We start from the raw sequence: 15634 nt of genomic DNA on the forward strand, positions 1-15634 counted from the left end.
TGAGATATCCTATTTTAGAAAAAAATGCAGACAAAATAGCTTCACGCTACAAGTTATCAAATGTAGAAGAATTCACAAGCAAAGCATTCATCATTTCTTTTGAAGTTTTATTTTTCCTTTTTGCCACACCATTAGACTCAAGAGAATAAGGAGGTATTTTCTCATAAATAATACCTTCTTTTTCACAAAAATTATTTAACAAAATATATTCTTTACCCCTATAAGATCTAACTCTTTTAATCTTTTTATTTAACTGATTCTCAACTTTTGCTTTATATAATTTTTTTTTCAAAAGCCTCATCTTTATTTCATAACAAGTATACCTTAGTATATCTTGAAAAGTCATCAATAAAAGTGATATAATATTTTTTACCACCTTTAGTCACGTTTGTTTTAAATCACTTAAATCAGTCTGAATTAAAGATAGTAATTCAAATTCTCTTTGACTAGAAAAATGAGGTTTTTTTTTTACTTTATTTGGTTTTTGCACACACTTCACGTTTTCTAAAATCATTGTTTTTAATTTCAGAAAGTAGTCCAAGTTGTCGCATCCTACTTATATAACCTTTACTAACGTGACCTGGTCTAATATGCTACAAATCAAAGGAATCAATTATATAAACAGGCATATACTCAAAAGATGTAGTCTTATTCATTTTATCAATATTCAAAATAAACAGTCCCTGATTACCACAAATACATTATACTTCGTCATTATAATTTTGTCAAATTCAAATAACACTTTAACCCCAGCTTTCCCTAATAGAGCAACTAAAACTAAGTTTGCTCTAACTTCAAACACATGCAGAACATTATTTAGGGCTAGAGTCTTTCCTGATGTGACCTTTAAGACCACTTTCCCTTTTTCTTGAACTTTGTGTTGGAAATTGTGCCCTAAGGCCAATCACTGTACTGTTAACATTATTATTTATAGAATTTCTCTAATTGCATGTTCACTATGATAACTGTATCATTGGACAAACTATAGTGATTATTCTAAATGTCCTTGATCGGTCATCTATGAGAGATTATAGATAAAACAAGACTAATATGACTTTGATTAATTATAGAGATATAAATCAAAGTTGTATGTACTTGAAAGAGTACAAGGTGCTGGACCGACCTACTATGAGAAAGCTGCATGATACAAATCATAAGCTTATCTCATATGTAACCATGAGATCATTATGGATTCCTATATAATGACCATTGAACTTTGACCTAGTCAAAAGTCACATTTGACCAGGTGATCATAAAGGCTATGAATGAGTTTAGTGATATTCATACAGAGAAATATGAGTGGTCAAGATGAACTTTGTCCTTTACATTAAGTAAGAGATATTACTTGGCCCTTTGATGAGTAAGATCGAGAAAATGTATGGCCATACTACAATGGAAAGGGTTTTTCCATTGCTATAGTCAATCCACTCAAAGATCGAGAAAGTAATGGTCAGGTAAAGTAGAATGACAATTCTATATTTCAATCTTGACTGAAATATCACGTAACAAAAGGATGTGATACAGTTACATGATAGGTTATATCAAATCATCGATCCCCATATGAATTGGGTAGTTGTAATGTCTCGTTAGAGGCCACTTGTGACTTGTGGGCTAGTAGCATAATTAACCTACTACCAACTTCATATGGGCCTATAGGGTCACATATAAGAATAGTCCAACTTGAGCTATAATGTTCAAGTTCATTAAATCTAAAATGCGTCTAGATTCCATGAATGTAATACTTTTCTAGGGTGAATGAATTTTATATATTTATAAGATAAATTTGAATTAGATATGATATGGATTAAATTTATGAGATAAATTTAATTGAATTTTCTTTGGCCCATAAAAGGAAGACTAAAATCTTAATTTATATGAAGGATAGATAAAAGGGGCATGCTTTTGAGTGAGAGTTAGAAAAGTCTTGATGGCAAAACACATTGAGAGCCATAGAAACACATTAGAGAAAAGTAGTTCAACGTTTTAAGAAAATGGACAGATATTTGTGAAGCGCTAGCACATCGTTCGAGTTAGAGAACTATTTGTGTGGATACTGATAGAGGGATCAGATCTATATTGTCATCTCTTGAGATCTAACTTCTTAAAGATAACGCACGTGAAGCATGAAACAAAAAGGTAACTTTTCTTCCCACCTTAACTTAAATGAGTTTGTTTAGTCCATATCGGGATAGAAAATTTAAAATTGTAATCTTTTGTTGCACCTCCCTCTTTAACAATGGTACCAAAGCTAGGTCGAACTTTCATTTAAGTTGGATTTTGGTTGATCACGTTCTTGAATCTTCATGTCATGAGCTTCTTTTAATGAATGTTGCTATACGTTTTTTCAAAATTAATATGTGATATTTTTAAAAATCCATATATGTTTTTCATGTGATGTTTTCAAAACATTTATATATATAAAAACTTGTTTTATATATTCAAAATTTGTAAGAATATAATTGAGTTTATTGTGAGGCATATTTTCATACATATGATGTGCATTTGATATATAAACCATTCGGCTTGATTATTAATATAATTGATGAATCTGAAGGGTCTAAGGCAACAACTCAGTCAAAAGAGAATAAGCTTTTCAAAAGCTTCAAGGGGTGCTGCCCCCCTTGCACCTTAATTTGCAACCTAATTCATAATTTGTATCTTTTCATTATATATGACGTGTTTATTTTTTGTGTTTTATTTGCCTTGAAGTTGTTTAGGTATGGTGACACATATGGCTCTAGTTTTACAAGGGTTGTAGTTTTACAAGCATGTCGTGCCTTTCTCTATAAACTCTGAATGTAAATTCTCTTCTCATCTCAATCCCTTCATATGTATAAACAAGGTTTCTTGAGGTAATTTATTTTCTTAGAGAGGTCCTCTCATTAGCTTGGGAAGGATATAGGTTAGGTGAGCCATATTGTGTTACGTTTAATTATGCTTTTGATTATATCGTAATATGCATGATTTTGTATGAGATACAGTTGTGTTTTATTTTACACAATTTTAAATTAATAAATCAAACCACCTAATTAAAATCTTAAGTCATAATGCCATTAATTAATGGATACTTGGAAAAACCTAGATTACTTAAATATAGGTTCTACCAAAGTGGATACATTTAAGTTATCTTAGTGAGACAAGTGTGAGTAATGGTACTACTCACAAAGATTCATTATTGTTTGACTTAATTGAGATTATTAAAAAAGTTTTGATCTCAAGGCATTAGATTGGATTGAACATGCCGGGTCATATGATGATTAAATCCCATAAAGATCAAAGAGTTACATGTAATGTAATTAGTAAATGAGTTACCTACCTAAATAACTTAACTTTAAGTTACCTACCTAAATAACTTAACTTTAAGTGTCTTGCCAAAGCAGACTTAAATTTAAATGAGATATGGGTCCTAGCCCATTAATCAATTTTGAGGGTGGTTAGTTTTAGTGGGAGATATACAATTAATTTTATGTATTTTATTATTTTAGAATCATGTTGACTAGTAACACAATTGCACTATCATTATGATCGGTCCTTAAGAAGGACAAACTTAATAGGACAAACTATCTTAACTGGTTCAGGAACTTGAGAATTGTTCTCAAGCAGGAAAGAAAGGCATATATCCTAGATGAACCCATTCCTGAAGAGACTGTAGCTAATGCTCTAAGAGCTCAAAGGGATGCTTACATGAAGCACACCAATGACTCAATGGATGTAGGATGCCTAATGCTAGCTACCGTAGTTTTAGAACTTTAAAGAGATTTGGAACACATAGAGGCTTATGAGATGATTGTACATCTTAAGGAAATGTTCCAGTAACAGGCAAGGCAAGAGGGATATGAGACCATAAAGGCCTTACATTCCTACAAGATGGCTAAGGGTGCATCAGTTAGCACTTATGTCTTAATGATGAAGAGCTATATTGATCACCTTGAGAGGCTTGAATTTTCCCTAAGCCAGGAGTTAGCTATAGATTTTATCATGAACTTATTCCTAAAAAGTTATGACTAGTTTGTTATGAACTATAACATGAACGATATGGAGAAATTCATTTCTGAAGTATATGGGATGGTTAAAATTGCTAAGCAGAACATTAAGAAAAAGCCTAACACTATTTTGATAGTTCAGAAAGGAAAGGGTATAAAAAAAGAAAGGCAAAGGCAAAGGAAAAGGAAAAGGGTAAAGGCTCAGATGGTATGACTAAACAGTCAAACAAGCTCGAAACCAAGCCTCCAGCCAAGAAGGCAAAGCCTCTAAAGGAAGGAGTTTGTTTCTTTTGTAATGAACCTGGTCATTGAAAGAGGAACTGCAAGCTCTATTGGAAGATTTAAAAAAGAAAAAGGATAGTGGGGCTACTCTTTCAAGTATTTATGTTATAAACATCCACTTTTTTACTTCTTCTGTATGGGTATTAGATACTGCATGTGGTTCTCACATTTGTACAAATGTATAAGGTCTTAAAGATAATAGAAAGTTGATCAAGGGTGAAGTAGACCTATGAGTTGGGAACAGAGCAAGAGGTCCTACTTTAGTTATAGGCACTTATGAATTACTTTTGCCCAATAGGCTTTTATCAGTTTTGAACAATTGCTATTGTGTTCCTGCTTTGAGTAGCAATATTATTTCTCTTTCTTATTTGGATAAGGAATGTTTTACTTCTATTACTAGGAATGGTGAATGTTCAATTTATCAAAATGACATTTTTTATGCTAATGATGATTTGCATTTTGGTCATTATTTTTTAAATCTAGAACATCCTATAATGAAAACATCCATAAATAACTACCATAAGGATCAAATTGAATGATTTGAATTTAACCTACCTACGGCATTGCTATCTCGGTCACATAAATGAAAAATGCATTTCTAAGCTCCATCAAGATAGACTTCTCAACTCATTTGATTTTGAATCTTATGAAACTTGTGAATCTTGTTTATTAGGAAAGATGACGAAAGCATCTTTTATTGGGCATAGTGTAATATCCTTTTCCTTCTAAACTAATAATTAACATCAATTCTTAAGTAACAAGGAAATAGGATTAAGGTAGTTAATATAATATCAAGTTTTAAATGGTTAGAAAAGTTAGGATCCCAAGTTTACAAAACTTAAACCATTTTTAAAGTTCTCCAAATAGACAAATCAGAGTTCACAAATATGCAAAAGCATGGAATCATTTTAAACATGAGTTCATTTGCTTAAAAATTTGAAAAACAAGAAAATTTTGAAAAATTTTAGGGCACCATGACTCGTCAAACATGCGATGCAGTGTGTTTCCTTTGTGCCATACGCCGTGGCTCGTGGCACCATGTGCTGTGGTGTAATTGCATGAATTTTGACAATGAATTCTATTGTCAATTTGACAGCTTTGGGGGTAACTTTTGATGAGCCCTAATTCTCCGTCCGATGTCTAATTGACACGAACTAGGTGCTATGGAAAGTTCTCTCTTGGCTTTGGTTTCATAATCAAATGATTACTCAATCAAAATTTGGACACTCTTTTCACAACTTGCACTTTTTTTTATAAATTTCACAAAACTAAATACTTAAACCAATTACTATAAGCCTTTAGCCATTAACACCCATTTGACCACATGCAAAACATCAACTGTAAAAAATACTTATAAATCACAATTTTCCTGCTCAACCCCTTAATATCAAAAACATTCAAGGGGGAGTTTAAATACATTTTCATCAAGTAATCCATAATCAATGTATAATATGCTCTACTCTTAATTGCATTAGTATTTTGGCCCTATCACATATAACATATATCATTAACTCACTCCCTAAGGCCCAAAATATACTTACAACTTCATAAACACATAATGCAAGTAAGAATAAAAAATAGATAAAACCTAATTGGCAAATTTGAATCGTCAAATACACATAATGACTTAAAAATGAAGAGGCATACTAAATAGGATCGCACTCCTATGCCTTTAGGAGCTTTCCTCTATTTGAACTTTTTAAGCTATTCCCTATAATATTGAAGATAGTGGGGTGAGTACATCTACTCAGTAACTAAGGTCAAACTAACTCATACTAATACATGTCAATTAGTTTAAATGCAAATGGCAAATAATATAAATTCTCCAAAACCATGTAAAACATTTGAGAGTATAAAATCACACTTCCAAGTAAAATAACACATACTTAGGAAATAAAGCTTTTCAACAACTTTCATATTCTAGAAAATTTATCACATAACACAATCACAAATACTCAAAAATGATTAAAACTCAATTCATAAATATTCTCATTAGGGTTATAATACAGACAATCATGTGCCCTTACTTACTATATGTATGATTATACCTCCCTTATATCCTCGTTATTCCTCTGACATGAAACCGTGAGCTATAACATAGTAGGATAGTCTATAATTTATCACTTCCCTAGCTTAAACACTTGTGAGGAGATGAATTAGCTAAGGTGCACTCAACTCACTTATGAAATATGATTTTTCTCATTTCTCATACTTTGGGGTGTCATATATCCTAACTAGCTTCCTCGTTGAACCAGTGGATAGCTAGCTAGGTTTATGTCCCTCATTGAACTAGTAGGATAGTCCCTCATTGAACAAGTAGGAAAATATGAATATAATCAATTCTAGCTAGCCATCACTTAGATGGAAGCCCTACCATATGGATTTAATTCTCTACTCTTCTTCCTAGATGAACTCCCGCCTTTCAAGATCATGCAATGCATATTCATGTAATAATTCACATTTCACACAATTCATAGAGCTTTACATAACCAATTTCATTGAACTCCACCATTTTACAATTCAATTGACTCCTTAAACATATTTTTATGAAACTTCAAATCAAACGAGTTATTGAACTCTAAATTTTGAAATCATTGTACCTCACACATTGATAATCATTGAACTGGACTATTTTAAACATAATTGAACTTCTCATAAACAAGAATTCATGGTACTTCACTAATCACAAAGTCATTAAACATAATACGAAAATCCATAATATTATTTCAAAGAATTTCTCATCACAAGGCATAAAACTCACAAAATCAACCTAGTAGATTCTCAAACAAATCATGCCATACTTGTGTTTCATTTTAATTTACACATTTCAATGATCAATCATTAATCAATAAACTAATAAACACACAAAAGCATAATATGAAATTTCCCTAGTTACCTTAAACCTTTGAAAGGTCAAAGGTTTTACCTCTTAAATACTCACTCCTAAAGCTTCCAAGAAGCTAGAATGGTGCCAATAATAGTCACTTTGTAAGCATTTACAATGCAAATCATCAATATTTACATTTGAGCTAATTTTTACTAATACTTTAACATTTCTTAATACTCAATATTCATTCTTGACTCATGTAAGAGTACCTATAAGGTTTCTTAGCTTCCTTTAACTATCATTAATATCATTGAGCCCTTTATTGGTTATTAATAGGACCATATTTTTCACAACCACTATATTTATGAGAATTTTTGAAATTTAATGTCCTCCAACCACCAATCAACATAATCAAATATACCAAGTTTACTTAGCTCAATCTACTATTATTAACTCTATTTAAGTCAATAGATTCAAACTTATAACCTCTATGGACTAAAAATTATCATTATCAACCAAACCCTAACTTCTACCATCAAGAAAATGGAAGAAGAGATAAATATTTAAGTAAAGAAGCTTACCCTTTATGTTTATAAGCTCTAAATTACTCCTACAAGTTAGATTCTTCAAGCCTTAGCACTACTCTTTCGCCTCTCTCTTAGTTTTCTTTATTTTTTCCCTCTATTTTTGCTTCATTTTATGACTTATGGTAGCAGAAATGTGACCATGTGCCGTGGCAAATGAACAATGCACCACGGTGTATGGCACAGAGAGCATCTCCCAGGCTTGTTGCCATACATGTGCCATAGTAGCTCATCCACAAGCTGCAATACATGGTATAAAATCTCCCTCTTTAGAATTTCTTACTCTTTCATTTCTAGGTGATCCAATTCTCCTTTAGACCCACATTTAGGGTTGAAATTAAAATCGAACATGCCTGTTATGCCCCTCAGGCCACACACCTCCCTAATATACACTTAATTAATTCGATTGGACTTATATAATTCAGTTTAAAAATCAAGGATGTTACTTATAGTAAGAAGGCTAATGACTTATTGGGACTGATACATACAGATATATGTGGAGCAATGAGTACAACTGTAACAAAGGGTTATCTATACTTCCTTACTTTTATTGATGACTACAGTAGATATATAGATATATCTACCTAATGAAACACAAATCTGAATCTTTTAAAATGTTTAAAATATTCCAAAATAAAGTATAAAACCAACTTGGAAAGACTATGAAAGTTCTTCAATCTAATCAAGGAGGTGAATATTTAAGTCAAGAATTCATTGACCATCTCAGGAGTTGTGGGATAGTCTCACAATTGACTCCTTAGGAACACCATAATAGAATAGCATTTTTAAGTGGAGAAATCAAGCACTATTAGATATTGTTCAATCCATGATGAGTTAAGCAGATCTTCCACCATTCTTTTAGGGTCGTGCACTAGAAACAGCTATGTTCATATTGAAATGTGTTTCATCTAAGGTAATTAAGAAGATACCATATGAGATATGAATTGGGAAGAAACTTAATTTGTCTTGTCTCAAGATTTGGGGATGTAAGGTTTATGTTAAGAAATAAGCCTTAAACAAATTAGCACCTAAATCAGTACCTTTTTGTGGGGTATCCTAAATAATCAAAGGGATACTATGTCTACAATCCTATGAATAACAAGGTATTTGTAATTCGAAATGGTATCTTTTTGAAAAGAGAATTTATCTCTAAAAGAATTAGTAGGAGCAAGATACATCTTGAAGAAATTCAAGAATCATAAAATAGCATAGAGTCATAGATGAAAATGAGAAGACTCACAAGAAGTAAATGAGCTTACTTAAGTAACACAAGGCCTACGAAGGTTTGATAGGACACGGTATCATTCTCAGAGATATAGATTTCTAATTAATGAATGTCGTGATGTGTTGCTTATTGAACATAATGAACTAACCACCTACCAAGTCATAGTGGGACCAAATTTTGAGAAATGGCTAAATGCCATTAAGTTTGAAATGCAGTCCATATATAATAATAAGGTATGGACCTTAATCGATCCACCTGAAGGTATAAAAACCATTAGGTGTAAGTGATTTTTAAGGAGAAAACTAACATAGATGGTAAAGTAAATATCTTCAAGGCACGATTGGTTGCAAAATGATTCACCCAAACTTATGGTATAGACTATGATGAAACCTTTTTCCCAGTCACAATGGCCAACTCAATCAGAATCCTCCTTGCCATTACAATATATTATGACTATGAAATATGATAGATGGATGTTAAAAAATTCCTTAATGGATGTCTACTTGAGGAAGTACACATGACATAACCTGAAGGCTTTGTGATTCTAGAGGACTCTAGTAAGGTGTGAAAATTTCAAAGATTGATTTATGAATTGAAGCAAGCATCTCGAAGCTAGAATCAACATTTTGATAAAGTAATCAAAGAGTTTGGATTCATTTAAAATATTAATAGACCTTGTGTTTACAAAAAGGTTAATGGTAGCACAGTTATATTTCTAGTGCTATGTATAGATGACATCCTACTCATTAGAAAATGACATTCCTACCTTGCAGAATGTCAAGTCTTGTTTAGGAAAATCTTTCTCTATGAAGGACTTAGGTGAAGCCACTTACATCTTTGGGATTAAGATCTACAGAGATATATCTAAAAAGTTGATAGGCCTAAGTCAGAGCACATACATAAATAAGATATTGCATAGGCTCAGTATGTAGGATTCAAAGAGGGGTTTCATCCCTATGTCTCATGGCATTCATATCAATAAAGACCAGTGTCCTAATATACAAAATCAGCGAGATTGCATGAGTAAGGTTCCATATGCCTCGGCTATTACATTTATCATGTATGCCATGTTATGCCCTCGATTGGATGTTTCATTTTCCTTGAGTATGACTAGTAGATACCGAGCAGATCTAGGAGAGGATCATTAGACTACTATCAAGAATATCTTAAAGTACTTAAGAAGGACTAAGGATTTATTCTTGGTATATGGCAGATTAGATGACAAGCTAGTTGTAACAGGTTATACAGATGTAAGCTTTCAAACTGATAGGATGACCTTAAATCACAATCAGGATATATGTTCACCTTAAATGGTGGGGCAGTAAGCTGGAAGAGCTTAAAGCATAGCACCACAGTTGATTCTGTAATAGAAGTTGAGTATATAATAGCATTAGATGTAACTAAGGAAGCCATTTGGATAAGGAAGTTCATTACTGAACTAGGAGTATTGCCTAGCATCTTAGATCTAATAAACTTTTTCTGTGACAATAGCGGTACAATTACACAGAGCAAGGAGCCAAGGTCTAATATACTCAAGTGTTTTCACATTATTAGAGAGATCAATGATAGAGGTGATATAAAAATATGCACAATAACAAGAAAAGATAATGTTGTTAATCCTTTTACAAAGCCTCTTATACAGGCGAAGCATGAGCGTCATGTCAAGACAATGAGAATTAAACAAATTAATAATTGTACCTAGTGCAAGTGGGAGGATTTTGGAAATTGTGCCATAGGGCCAATCATTGTACTATGCACATTGTTATTTAATGAATTTCTCTTTTATTATCATAACGATTGCATGTTCACTATAATAATTGTATCCTTAAATAAACTATAGTGATTGTCTTAAATGTCCCTGGTTGGTCATCTATGATGGATCATAGATGAAACAAGACTAGTATGACTTTGATTAATTATAGAGGTATAAATCAAAATCATAGGCATTTAAAAGAGTACAAGGTGCTAGACTGACCTATTATGAGAAATTTGCATGGTACAAGTCATAAGCTTATCTCATATGTAACTATATTACTAAGCCCTTTGATTGAGTTTAGTGATATTCATGTAAAAGAATATAAGTGGTCAAGATGAAATTTGTCTCTCACGTTAAGTGAGAGATATTACTAGGCCCTTCGATGAGTAAGATTGAGAAAATGTATGCCATACTACAATGAAAAGAGTTTTTCCATTGCCACGTCAGCCTACTCAAAGATCGAGAGAGTAACGGTCAGGTAAAGGAGAGTGACAGTTCATGTCTCACACTTGACCAAAATATTACGTGACAAGAGGGGATGTGATACGGTTGTATGATAGGTTACATTAGATTATCGATCCTTATATGAATTAGGTAGTTGCAATATCTTGCTAGAGGCTACTTATGACTTATGAACTGATAGCGTAATTAGCCTACTACTGACTTCATATGGGCCTATAGGGTCTCACATAAGAACATCCAAACTTGAGCTATTTGTCCAAGTTTATTGAATCTAGAATCTTCTAGATTCAATGAATGTAATATAGAGTGAATGAATTATATTATATTTATATTTAAATATTTATTTAATAAATATTTATATAAAAATATAAAATTCAAAATATAATTATATATATTCTATTCATATGTGTGTTGTGTGTGTCTATATATCTGACATATATATATATGTATATATTTATATATGTATATGTATATGATATATAAAATTAATTATAGATATATAAAATATAATATATCATATATATATATATTGAAATATATATGTACATGTATAATATAATATTGTATGTGTGATATATCTTATATTATATTATATTATGTTATATTATATATATTATATTGTGTTAGTTTTAAATTTAATTTTATATGATAAATTAAATTTAATAACTAACATGATATGAGATAATATCATGTAATTTATAATTTGAATTTATAAGATAAATTCAAATTAGATATGATATCATGGAACTAAATTTATGAGACAAATTTAATTAAATTTTCATGAGCTCTTTAAGTAGAAGATGAAAACCCTAATCTATATAATATCTATAGATAAGGACGTGCTTTATGAAGAGTAAGAGAGAATTAGAAAGTTCTGACGACAAAAAATGCTTTGAGAGCCACAAAATACCCTATAAAAAGGAAAACTACTATGTTCAAAGAAGAAAATATGCTGGGAGTGCTAGCACGCTATTTGAGTTAGAGAGCTGTTCATGTGGATATTGATAGAGGGAATAGATTACTTTATCAGCTCCTGAGATCTAAACTTTTAAAGAGAACACGCATCAAGTTGAATAATTAAAAGGTAAATCTTTATCCTCCTTGACTTAAATGAGTTGTTTTGTCCATATCAGGATAGGAATTTTAAAATTTTAATCTTTCGCTGTGGCCTTCCTATCCAACATTTAAATCCATCTACTCCTCTCCCTAAAGGGAACTCCCGCCAATGATCATGTTATACACATTAACACATAATTAGAAACTCAATCACAAATCATATCATAACTCATTTTCACTTTTCTTACTCACTCAAATTGCACATTAACACCATAATAACGCATTATTCCTACATCATCATCATGATTCATGCATGTGTGTGCATATATATATGAGCACATAAAGCATTTTTACATTTTCACATACTAGCATGCCAAATTTACATCAAGGGTTTTAAAATATAATTCATGTCTCAAATAAACCCATTTTGAAGAAATAACCAATTAATATTCAATTATATAAAATTAGGTTTTCCCGTTACCTTAAACCTTTGAAGGTCAAAAGTTTACCCCTCACACAAAATACTTCCAAAGATTTTCTCAAGCTTGAATGATGCCAAAATCGAACTTCACTACATCCATACCATAAGGATATCATCATTATTCCATTTTCAGAGTTTTACCAATGTAATCTCCATACACCCTATTCTATCAACCTCTAAATTACTACCTATTCATACCTAATGGGTTCTTTAGGTTTCATCAATACAAGTTATCATTAATAACAGTTCAAACCACCATTAATGGATATAAACCTCTCCTAACCACCACATTTATATCAATTTTAGGTATTAAATGCTCCCATATGCCAACCACTTCAACAATCATTAATGTGTGTTCTAATACCTTAAATAACTCCCATTATACTCATTTTAATCAATGGAAATGGACTCATACTCCTATGGATTGAAAATTCATCTTCTAACTCTAACCCTATCATAAATCTCCATAAATGAGGGGAGAAAAAGGAAGAAGAAGGCTTAGATTACTTACCTTGAGTGTTTGGGAGCTTTAATCTATCACTAATATGCTCCAACAATAAGCCCTAGCAAAGCCAAAGTCATGCTCTTTGATTTTCTCTTCCTCTTTTTTATTTTTCTCGTGTAGATATGAATCTAATTTATCATATTTTTTGCCATGTGCTATAGTGCATACTGCCCTCCATTGTGGCGCATGGCACAGAGGAGCTTGTTACATTCAAATCAGCCCCTGTATGCCATGGCAGATTGACCACGTGCCATGGCATGTGGCAAGAGAGCAAACCTTCACTTTTTCTTCCTCTTTCCTTACTAAGGTGGCCTGCCATTAATCCGAAACCACTTTTAGGATTGAAATCACAATAATTGCACCAATTAGGCCTATACACCTCATTAACTCACTAATCAAATAATGGATTAACTAATCACAGTTAATTTTCCTAGAGGTTACATCTTGTGATTGGTAATTTCTTCCTTCTTTACTTTGATTAATACTATAAATTTTTTTCTTTTAATTTTTAAGTAGCATAACTAACCCCCTCTTGGGGCATTCACAAATTGAACTAGGGACTTTAATCTAAGACCTAGAGGAATTTAGCTAATTAGTTAATGGCTTAGGATAGTCTTCTTAGGTCAAGATAGCTTTGGCCAAGAGGAATTAAAAGGAAGCTTAATTTAGCCAAATCATCATGAGGATAATGATTCCAAAATTAACTAATCTATAGGGTTCACATTCTTGAAAAAGGGAAGTCCCACATTATCCACTTTAGTTAACAATTTTAATTACTTGTTAATTAGGTAACTAGGTAGTAACTAGGTAACCAAATTTTCACTCATTGGGTAATTTATCTATTAGACCCTCTTTAATTGAACTGAAACTATTCCCTGGGGGATGACCTAGGTTGGCCCCTATATTACATTAGAATTTATTTAGTTTTATTTTGAGGGTTGAGTGACACACTACATCAACCACATGTTCCCCCTTTCTAAAATCCTCAAGGTGTCATATGCCTAATCTATCTCAAATAGTACTAAGACTTACAACAGGAATCAAATTGAGCACTGAGGCCTCTATGGTACCAATACACCATATGAATTTCATATAAATATCTCTTGACAACTTTAGAGGAAACTCATGCTAAAAATTCTCTTGAGAATTCAAAGTTTAAATAAAAGTTTAGACTTAAAATTTTAAGAAGAAATCTCATGCCTTTCATTATAAATTTCTCATGCCTTTCATTGTAATTTTCTCCATGCTTCTTTTGGTTCTGATTCATTTCTTTAATGCGAAGAAAAAATAGAGCATCATGATTTTTGTTCTCTCACTGCCATCATACGGTTTTCTAGATGCTCATATTTAGTCCATTTCTCTAGCCCTTATCAACATCCTTAGCTCATTGTCAATTGAGCTTTCTTGTTCTTGCTATTACTCCATCTATGGTCATCCCCGTCATCCTCATTTTCTAGCCACAAGGGGAGTTGAGTTGCTGATTCTCTTCCCTATCATTGTTGTTGTTTGTGTATCATTAGGTGCGTAACACTCCACTTCTTTTCTTGCTATCGGTCTGGGTACTTGTACTGCCTTTTTCCTCTTCCTTATTTGATTTTGTCTGTCATATAAGGAAGGATTGTGAAGTTTTCTGTAGTTTTCTCAATCTTATGGCTGTCGGTGGTGAGTAGATAACTAGACTTTATTTTCTTTATCCTCATCTGCTAAACGTCTTTGTGTAATGAAAGCTTAAGGTCTTCTTCTTCTTCTTCGATCCATGGGTAATGCTACGTCTCCTCCTCTTTGGACAGCTGGGTAGCGACACTTAGACTATTCTTTATGTGGTTTCTTGGGTTTGTGCACGGCAGCTAATTTTTGCACTTTGGTAGAGGTAAAACACTAATTCTTCCTTCTATTCCTTCAAGTTCAATAGCAACGTGCATCATTCTCTTTCTTTATTGGCCGAGGGTAGTGCTCTGTTTTTCATATCCCTATCATGTAATTGGTAGTAAAGCTTAGTATTGTTTTGGTAAAGATTAGATACTATTCTTCTTATTATGCTGAGCTTAAAAAAAAAATAAGAAGAAGAGAAAGAAGAGAGAGAAAACTTGGGTAAAGAAACTAGATATTGGAGATTATAGATTTTTCATGGATGCTTGCCATATAATTTAGTTAAATTTTATTGTAGAACCTAGAGGAATTTATAGGCAAGCTAAAAAAATATATGTTTTCAAATCTATATTATGTAACTTGATTTACCTATTGAAATTGACAAAACCTAGAGGGAAATGTTAGACTAAAGAGTAATTTAAATGTTGTTAAATCTGGAATAAGGGTTATGTCAATAGTTGGAATGGAATGCTGCAAGTATTCTGAATTACTTGGCAGAGGTTATTGGTGGATTCAATAAGAATATAAAGGATTATTGAAGATCTTAAATATTATTTAACTTGATTATTAAAGACAGAAAAAATTTGATAATGACACAAAAATT

Source organism: Prosopis cineraria, unplaced genomic scaffold (genome assembly GCF_029017545.1).
Source record: "Prosopis cineraria cultivar Desert tree isolate PC_DT_omini unplaced genomic scaffold, ASM2901754v1 PC10, whole genome shotgun sequence".
Taxonomy (NCBI): Eukaryota; Viridiplantae; Streptophyta; class Magnoliopsida; order Fabales; family Fabaceae; genus Prosopis; species Prosopis cineraria.